The sequence below is a fragment of the Ailuropoda melanoleuca genome, chromosome 5 (genome assembly GCF_002007445.2).
Source record: "Ailuropoda melanoleuca isolate Jingjing chromosome 5, ASM200744v2, whole genome shotgun sequence".
NCBI classification, from domain to species: domain Eukaryota; kingdom Metazoa; phylum Chordata; class Mammalia; order Carnivora; family Ursidae; genus Ailuropoda; species Ailuropoda melanoleuca.
Window position 1 is genome coordinate 63,595,327 of NC_048222.1, and position 9,906 is coordinate 63,605,232.

Below are 9,906 nucleotides of genomic sequence, written 5' to 3' on the forward strand. Positions count from 1 at the left end.
GAATAATGCTACTATGGACATTTGTGTGCAACTTTTTATGAGGACAGTTTTCATTTCTCTTGGGTATGGAGTGGAATTGCTGCATCATATAGTAACTATATGTTTAACTTTTTGAGGAACTGCCAAAGTGTTTTTCAAAGCACACTATTAACCACAAATTATTTTAAACATTTCTTTAACCAATGTTTTGTTTTATTATTATTTTTTATTTGTTTGTTTATTTTTAAATAGTCTTCGTGCCCAGCATGAAGCCCAACTGGGGGCTTAAACTTACGACCCTGAGATCAAGACCTGAGCTGAGATCAAGAATCAGACTGATTTAACCATCCAGGTGCCCCTCTTTAACCAATATTTTATTTTATTTTTTTTTAAAGATTTTATTTATTTATTCGACAGAGATAGAGACAGCCAGAGAGAGAGGGAACACAAGCAGGGGGAGTGGGAGAGGAAGAAGCAGGCTCATAGCTGAAGAGCCTGATGTGGGGCTCGATCCCATAACGCCGGGATCACGCCCTGAGCCGAAGGCAGACGCTTAACCGCTGTGCCACCCAGGCGCCCCTAACCAATATTTTAGATGTATAATTGCTTTAGAATATAAGCATTTTTAAAAGAGATTTTATTTATTTAGTTGAGAGAGAGAGAGAGAAAACACGAGTTGTGGGGAGGGGCAGAGGGAGAAGGAGAAGCGGACTCTCTACTGAGCAGGGAGCCTGATGCAGGGTTTGATCCTAGGACTCTGGGATCATGACCTGAGCCAAAGGCAGATGCTTGACTGACTGAGCGACCAGGTGCCCTGGAGATATGCATTTTTTAAAAAGAGTTTATTTTTGGGGGTGACTGGGTGGCACAGTTGGTTGTCTGACTTTTGGTTTTGGCTCAGGTCGTGGTCTCGGGGTCATGAGATTGAGCCTATTGGGCTCTGTGATCCGCACAGAGTCTGCTTGGGTTTCTCTCTCCCTCTCCCTCTGCCCCTCCCCCACCCCGCTACTCTCTCCAATAGATAAATCTTTTTTAAAAAAGATTTTAGTTTTAAGTAATCTCTATACCTAATGTGGGGCTCAAACGTACAACCCTGAGATCAACAGTTGCATGCTCTTCCAACTGAGCCAGCCAAGCACCCTTAGAAGGTATTCATTTTTATAGCTTAGTAAGATAAGGTGAACACTCTTATAGCAACCACCCAGGTCATGCAAAAGAACTTGGCAGACACTTCAGAAGATCCCCCACATGCCCCAACTCAATTACAGTCCTTAACTTTTCTCCAAAAGTAAGCACCATCCTGATAATTGTATTACCTCTGTATCTCTTCCATAAAGAATTCTGGTTCCTAAGGGCATGGGGGGATGTTAGAATTAGACTATCCTGTAACAACTCATTTCTGTATCAACTTTACACAAGTTTGCACAAGTTTTATAATATATATATTTTTAAAGATTTTTATTTATTTGACAGAGAGAGAGAGAGACAGCCAGCGAGAGAGGGAACACAAGCAGGGAGAGTGGGAGAGGAAGAAGCAGGCTCCCAGCAGAGGAGCCTGATGTGGGGCTCGATCCCAGGACTCTGGGACCATGCCCTGAGCCAAAGGCAGATGCTTAACGACTGAGCCACCCAGGCGCCCGTATAATATTGATACTAGTACCACTACCACCACTAAATTATGATTACTAAAATCAAAGAATATTTTTTGCATGTACTTCCCAATCTCCCCATTCTTTTTAATAGTTGTATTAGATCTACATCGCCAGATCATGTAGCTATTACATACTATTATCTAACTCTTTCGCCTTCATTTAGTCTTAGTTCTATAAAAAGCCATGTAATTAATGTTTACTACCAGCTCTTATGTCAATGACTTTCTAGTCATTTTGATTGTCTGAAGAACTTCTTCTTGTAGATTCATTAGCAGGGGCTCATGGAAGCAACCTTCCCTGAGTTCTTGCATGATGTAAAAAATTTATCTATGCTTTATATTTACAGGTCAGTTTTCCTGGATATAAAATCCTTGATTTGCATTTTCCTTCTTCTAGTATCTTAAATATGTTACTCCATTTTTTTCTGGAGCAACATGTTTCTATTAAAGTCTAAGTATACTAATCCAACCTTCTTTTTTTCTTTTTCTTCTTTTTTTTTAAGAGAGAGAAAGAGGGGTGCCTTGGTGGCTCAATTGGTTAAGTATCTGCCTTCAGCTCAGGTCATGATCCCAGGGTCCTGGGATTGAGCCCTGAGTTGGGCTCCCTGCTCAGTGGGGAGCCTGCTTCTCCCTCTCACTTTGCCCTCCCCCTGGCTTGTGCTCTCTCTCTCTCTCACTCTCTCTCTCAAATAAATAAATAAATAATATCTTTAAAGAGAGAGAGAGAGAACACATGCGTGCATGCTCAAGCAAGGGGTGAAGAGGGGCAGAGGGAGAGGGAGAGAGAGATCTTAACCAGTCTCCATGCTCAGTGTGGAGCTCAAGGTGGGGCCCCATTTCACAATCCTGAGATAATGACCTGAGCTGAAATCAGGAGTTGGACACTCATCTGACTGAGCCACCCAGGCACCCCTAACATTATTTCTAATTTTATGTCACAAAGTCTTCTTGCCTGGATGCCCAAAGTATTTTTTTTATTTTTCTTTAAATAATTTTTAAAAAATATTTTAGGTAATCTCTACCCTCAATGTGGGCTCAAAATCACCACCCCAAGATCAAGGGTCGCTTAGTCCCCTGACTGAGCTAGCCAGGTGCCCCTATAGCATGCCTTTTTAATATGTAGTTTTAAGCTTGTTTTTTAAATTTCAGGAATGATTTCTTAAATTATATTTTTAGTATTATTTTCCCTTGCTTTGTTTTTATTCTTTAAATGCTTCTATTTTCCTTGCGTTGGATTTTCTTTGCTTGTCCTTACATTTGCCACTTTCTTTCAAATCCTTTTACTTTCCTTTTACATGTCTTTTTTTAATTTAAAGAATGTTCCTCCTTTTCTTCTCTTTTTCTTGATGTATGCTTGTGTTTATTTGCTTATGTGTTCCTTCCAGTTTAGTCTTTATTTTTAAAATGGTTTATTAAATTGGATTTCTAATTCTCTTTCAGGTTTTGTCACCTCATTTCTGAATATTTCTAATTCTTATTATGTTCTTTCTTATCTTATATAATATATTTTTTCAGTAGGCTCCATGCCCAATGTGGGGCTTGAACTCAAGATCCTGAGATCAAGAGTTGGATGCTCTACCAACTGGGCCATTCAGGCACCCCTTGTAAAATATATTTTTTTAAGATTTAATTTATTTATTTTAGAGAGAGAGAGAGAGAAAGAGTGAGCAGGGAGAGAGGCAGAGGGAGAGAATCTGAAGCAGACTCAGTGCTGAGTGCAGGGAGCCTAACACAGGGCTCAAACCCATGACTCTGAGATCCTGAGCCAAAATCAAGAGTTGGTCACTTAGCCAACTGAGCTATCCAGTGCCCCTCTTGTATAATATTTTAAATGACTTCTAGCTTGTTACGGAATGGTACATTTGAGTGTTGGTCTGTTTTTGAGTATGTCTCTTCAGCATGATCTCACTGGGATGTTATTCTGGTTTTTATTCTCTTTTTCCTTATAATAAACTTGTATGGGATTTGAGTGGCATGCTTTTTTTGTTGCCCATATTTACGTGAAAGTAGTTTTCCTAAAATTTTGGTAGGAGGCTTGATTCAATTGTTTTTTTTAACTTCACAGAGCTCCCACTTTTCTTGTTTCTGTATCATGTTAAAACGACTGTGATTTTCTTTCTGAGATTTCCTGGCTCTCTTTTTCTGCTGCACTTCTATCTTGAGCTTCTTTTTCTTCTTTTTTGTTGTCTATGTCCTACTCAGTTTTGACTCCATTTCTAACAGTTTCTTTTCAGTGTGGGATCCTATCCAGGAAGGGAGCCATGGTTGATTCTTTTCTGGAATATAGGGTCTAGACTGTTCTAGCCAAAATAAACCTTCACATTGTGGGTACCTTACACTCTTTTGCTATTGGAGTGAGCAAAACCCTCTCAGTTTCAGTCTTTGTTGTTGTTTTAAAGATTTTATTTGTTTATTTGACAGAGAGAGAGACAGCCAGCAAGAGAGGGAACACAAGCAGGGGGAGTGGGAGAGGAAGAAGCAGTCTCCCAGTGGAGGAGCCCGATGTGGGGCTCGATCCCAGAATGCTGGGATCATGCCCTGAGCCGAAGGCAGACGCTTAACGACTGAGCTACCCAGGCGCCCCAGTTTCAGTCTTTGTTCTCAAATTGGCCCTTACTTTCTATTGAATAACTATTAGCTATTTTAGGAGTTTCTTTTTAGGTCTGTCACATGTCCCATTGTTTCTGTTTTTTCTTACATGGATCCCAGTAGCTCTTGGTGGTTTGTCCTCATCAGCTTTTAAAGTTTACAGAATACTTTGTCACCGAGTTTTGTTGCAAATATTTTCAAGGGTTTGAGGTTATTTAATTATTCTGTTTTTGTGTGGGAATTTGGGAAGATTTAAAAGCTATGCCATCATAGCTACTGCTGCCATCCTCCCAGAGTCTTGGAATACACTTATTTTCACAGAGAAGTCTAATACTGTGGCTTCCTTCTTGGGCGCACTTTCCCTCAGATCACTTGCTCTGAGGTAAGTCAGCTTTTGCGTTAGTAGAACACTCGGGCAGTCCTATGGAGAGGCCAACCTGGCAAAAAAAACCCTTAGAACTCCCTCCAATAACCTGTGAGGGACTGTATCTTGCCAACAACCACGTGAGTAACCTTGGAAATGCATCCAAGTCAGGCTTCAGATAACTTGCAGCCCCAACCACCAGCCTGACTGAAATCTCATGAGAAACTCTGAACCATAACCACCCAGGTAAACTGATTCTTGATTACCAATCCTCCAAAATTTTGAAATAATAAATGTTTGCCACTTTAAGCTGCTAAGTTTTGGGGTAATTTGTGATCTAGTAATGGATAACAAATATAAACAGATGATCTCGCTTTGTGGGCCTAGATAGCTTGCTGAATTCAGTGTTATTTTTCTAACATCTTTTTATAGAAAATGTCAAACATATAGCAGAGTCAAAAGATTTTATAGTGAATTCCCATGAACCTACCACCTAGATTCTATCAACATTTTTCTGTGGCTTTTAATGACAACATGTAGAACTTGTAAGAAAACATACTTTTTGTAATAATTCAAAATATTTACAGAATTATGGATTCTACATTTGCTGCTTTTCAAGGCAAATTGTTCCCCTTTTTAGATAGTTCTGTTTATTTAAATGTTCGTCTTTATTTTGAGTTGAACTTCATTTTACTGAATTTTCCATCTGTTGATCCTCCCGTAGTGCCATGGACAATAAAGCCTTTCCTTCTCCCAAGGGGTAGCCCTTTGACTTTTTGGAGGTGTTATGACTTCTCTGAGTCCCCCTTTCCCCCCAGGTCCCTCCATTTCTTACCCTTTCCCTATTCTCCGACTTGTGCTGTTTTCCAGCTGGTGCTGGCTACTGGGAAGCACTGGGGGAAGATAAAGAATAGGGAGGGAGAAGCCCAGATATTCATAGCCCTTCCCCACTTTGCACCCTTGGTGGTATCTCCAACATTGACCCATGGCTTCATTGCCAGCCTGCCAGGCCTGTCATGGTTTCAGCTTCTATAGACTGATCCTGGCCCCGGTAATACCACTTCCTCCAAAGAGAGGAAGTTCTTCCAGCATAGGTATAGTAAAGCATTCCTGTTGTTGATCATATCTGGACTATCTCACTATCCACTGTTAACTCCTCATTTCCTCCATCAGCTGTGCAATTAATTTCCTGCATTAAATTCCCTCTGTTTCAAATACGTAGAGTGTTCCATTCTCCTAGTTAGATCCTGACTGATATAGGGATATACCACATAATTTTTGAAGTATATCATAAGAGGGTACCTGTAGTGTTTACCACAAGCATGTGTGATTTCTCCCAGAGACAGGAAATGATATTGTATGGATTTATGTTTGTGTTATCTGTGCCCTGCCATCCATGTCATGCCTGAGGGTATAAGGGAAACCCTGTTTTCAGATATGCAGTTGGAATTAGATGAGGAAAACTTAAAATGATGATATTTTAGAAAATATTATATTAATGAGTTGTAACTGATGGAAAGGAAGTGGTCTTTAGAGTGATATCCTATAAATGAAGTTAGAAGAAACTTGATAACGAAAGAGGAATTAGGAAGTTAAAGTCAGGTAGATGACTGAAAGCTGAATGTACGTTGAAAATCTCTCTTCAGGGGCGCCTGGATGGCTCAGTCAGTTAAGCGTCTGACTTAGGCTCAGGTCTTGATCTCAGGGTCCTTGGGTCTAGCTCTGCACTCAGCAGGGAGTCTGCTTCTCCCTCTGCCCCAACCCCTTCCCCTGCTCATGCTCTCTCTCTCTAAAATAAATAAATAAAATCTTAAAAAAATAGAATCTCCCTTCAAGGGTGCCTGGGTAGCTCTGTCGGTTAAGCATCTGCCTTTGGCTCAGGTCTTGATTTCATGGTCCTAGGATCAAGCCCTGCTCAGCAAGGAGTTTGCTTATCCCTCTCCCTCTGTCCCCTCCCCACCCCTGCTTATGCTTTCTTTCTCAAATAAATAAATAAAATATTTTTTAAAAAAAGAAAGAAAAGAAAATCTCCCTTCCGTAAGAAAAAAAAAAAGGCCCAGTTGTGATGGAAGGCAAACAGCAGTAATATTGTATGACTCATTGCTCATGTTTAAAGACAAGAGGGAAATCAAAGCATTGTGCGTTAGTATCACTTCTCATCATATGACCTTGTTTAAATATTCTTTTTTAAAAATTTTTATTTATTTATTTTAGAGAGAGAGAGAAAGAGCGCACGCATGCATACAAGTGGGGAGAGGGCCAGAGGGAGAGAATCCTACGCCGACTTCCCACTGAGTGCAGAGACCTACACGGACTTGATCTCATGACCCTGAGATCATGACCTGAGCCAAAATCAAGAGTTGGACACTCAAGCAACTGAGCAACTGAAGCACCCTGACATTGGTTAAATATTATATTGTAATTTTTCTAAAATCTTAACAATATATCATGGTTATTTTCATTCATCTCCATTTATCCTGTGGGTGTTGAATGAATGATAGGAATTAGGGAAGAATGGGTAATAAATAGTGAATTTCAAAAAATGTTTCTGGAAATCACCATCATGCAAACATGATCTTAACACTACATAAAATAGTGGAATAAATATTTTAAAAGAAAAATATGTAGCCTCTAAAGGATGAAGGAATTCTGACTAATCAACAGCAGTGATGAATTATAAATAGTGGACCTTGCCAGATTGGTGTGAACGGATTTCTGGGGGGTTTTTGGATTATGAATTCCCGGAACAAGAGAACAGAAGTGTTAGATATTCTAGATTGGGCCATCAGTAAAGCATTTTGATCTAGCATCTTGTGAAATCTCAATTACGAAATTAACTTATAGTGATTTCCAGGTGAGAGTGGTAACTGGAAAATTTCAAGGAAGACTTAGAGGAACAAATGAGCAATGACAGGGAATTTTTAAAAACTTTTTTATTGTGAAATATACATAGAAGTTTATATAATGAAAACTCACTGTTTAAATAAAAATCTTAAGTGAACACCCAGTTCAAGAACTAGAACATTTCCACTACCATAGAATCTTACCTTGTATCCATTTTCTATTACAACTCCCTCCACAACCCCACCCCTAGACATAACAACTATCCTGACTTTTATGGCAATCATATCCTTGCTTTTCTCTATAGGGTCGCTATCTGCCTATCAATTCCACAACAGGCAATTAGCTTTGCCTGGTTTTGAACTTTATATACATCGAATTATAAAGTATGTGTTCTTCTGTATTGGCTTCTTTTTATGCAATATTATTTTGTTATATGTTGTATATGGCTATGTCTCATTAATTTTCATTTTTGGTATAAACCAAATTTATCTGTCGCTGTGTCTGTGATGATACCAGTCAGGAGAGAGTGACAGGAATTTCTACTGGTGAAAAGATTACTTCTCAAATCAGTGTCTTTCAAAGTCTGGCCCAGGGCTGCCAGCATCACAAGCACTGTGTGCCGATTTATTTATTTATTTATTTATTTATTTATTTATTTATTTTTAAAGATTTTATTTATTTATTTGAGAGAGAGAGAGACAGCCAGAGAGAGAGGGGGAACACAAGCAGGGGGAGTGGGAGAGGGAGAACAGGCTCCCAGACGAGGAGCCTGATGTGGGGCTTGATCCCAGAACACTGGGATCACGCCCTGAGCCGAAGGCAGACGCTTAACGACTGAGCCACCCAGGCGCCCCTGTGTGCCAATTTGTAATGAAGATTCTGGGGCTTCTCTCAGGCCCTTCCGAGTCAATTTCTGGAGCCGGGCTCAGGGAGTCTGCCCTTGAAAAGCTCCTCAGCTGGTACCCTGAGGTAAGCTCCCTGTAACAGTTTGCTCCATCAAACCGGCTATGTGTGAAACTTCCATCCTCTACAATGAACAGACTTGTGGCTCTGTTCTCAGAGACCAGGGTTCAGTAAATTTAGGGTGAAGCCTGAAAATATATGTAGCCAAAAAGCAGGTGCAAGTCCAGCAAGCACAGAGTATATTTGGACATACCGACTTGCCCAGTGTGACTGGCAATGAGAATTTTTTCCCTGGCAATTTATGAAAATAGTCATGAAACCCTCTCATTTATTACATATTCCATAAGTCTATTATTTACTTATGCAAACAATGTGCTAAGTAGTGTGAGAAGTGGGAAGATTAGACATAGCTTTTACGTTTAAGGCTTTTAATTTTTTTTTATTTTAAGTCATCTCTACACCCAACATGGGGCTCAAACTCATGACCCTGAGAACAAGAGTGACATGCTCCACTGACTGAACCAGCCAGGCACCCCTATGCTTAAGGCTCTTAAAATTGGAAAAATAAGATATGTGGAAATAATTGTTATAATGATATGGCTCTCAGCTCCACATGCTGGGACCTTCTAGTAAGGACCTTAGAATAGGTGAGACCAGGATGAAGCATGGGGGCCTGGGTTGAAGCCCCATCATTGAGTCCAAGTTAAATTGTTTAGGGGTCAGTCTCTGAAGGCCCCAAAGTGAAGGGTTCAGGACATGGTTACAGGATTTCTCATCAGCAGATACTGGCCAACAAGTAGAAGAGAAAGAATTATAAAATCAGTGTAAGTAATACTGCATAAAGGGATGGTTAGAAACTTTGCAAGGGGTCAGAGCGTTGACTGAAAAACAGGCTCCAGGGGCAGGATGCAACTCTGGAAGGAAACTGGAGTGAGAATCAAGGACCCAGGCCGGAGGTCTTTGTCTAGACTGATCATGCACGCTGGAGGGGTAAACAGGAAGACCTAATTCAGTGTTCCTGCAGACATCTAACACTGTCCACACTAGGCCAAGGGCAGCAGACTATATCCTCAGGAGAGGAAAAGGAACAGGAATTGTGCCAGGTCAGATCCTCATTAGTTTGGGGCTGCTGGGGCAGAATCTGTAGGTAACAGGCTCTCAGTGCCTGCAGATGTCTGGGGCAGGGGCTGGAATAAGCGGGAAGCTGTTCATACAAACGTGATGGGATCCAGTTTGACTAGAGTTAACAAGAGAGAAGGAGGAATCAGGAAAAGTTTCATGGAGGTGTAAGAATTTGAAAAGAGCTTACTAAATCAATGCTAAGTAGGGAAAATGAAACCTACTGGTCAGAGTTCACAAGGTCACTTCTGGAGCTCTTCTCAGGATTAAGAATTGTGTAGCAATTCATCAAATCTTGGCTCAGTGACAAAGTTAAATTTTTTCACTCTTTGTATGCAATTGAATCCTAGCATTTTTAGAAATCTGGAATGTATGCCATTTGATTCCAGTGACTTTTTTCCCAGTATCTTATTATAAAAATGTCAAACATAGACACACATTATTCTATAGTGAATAC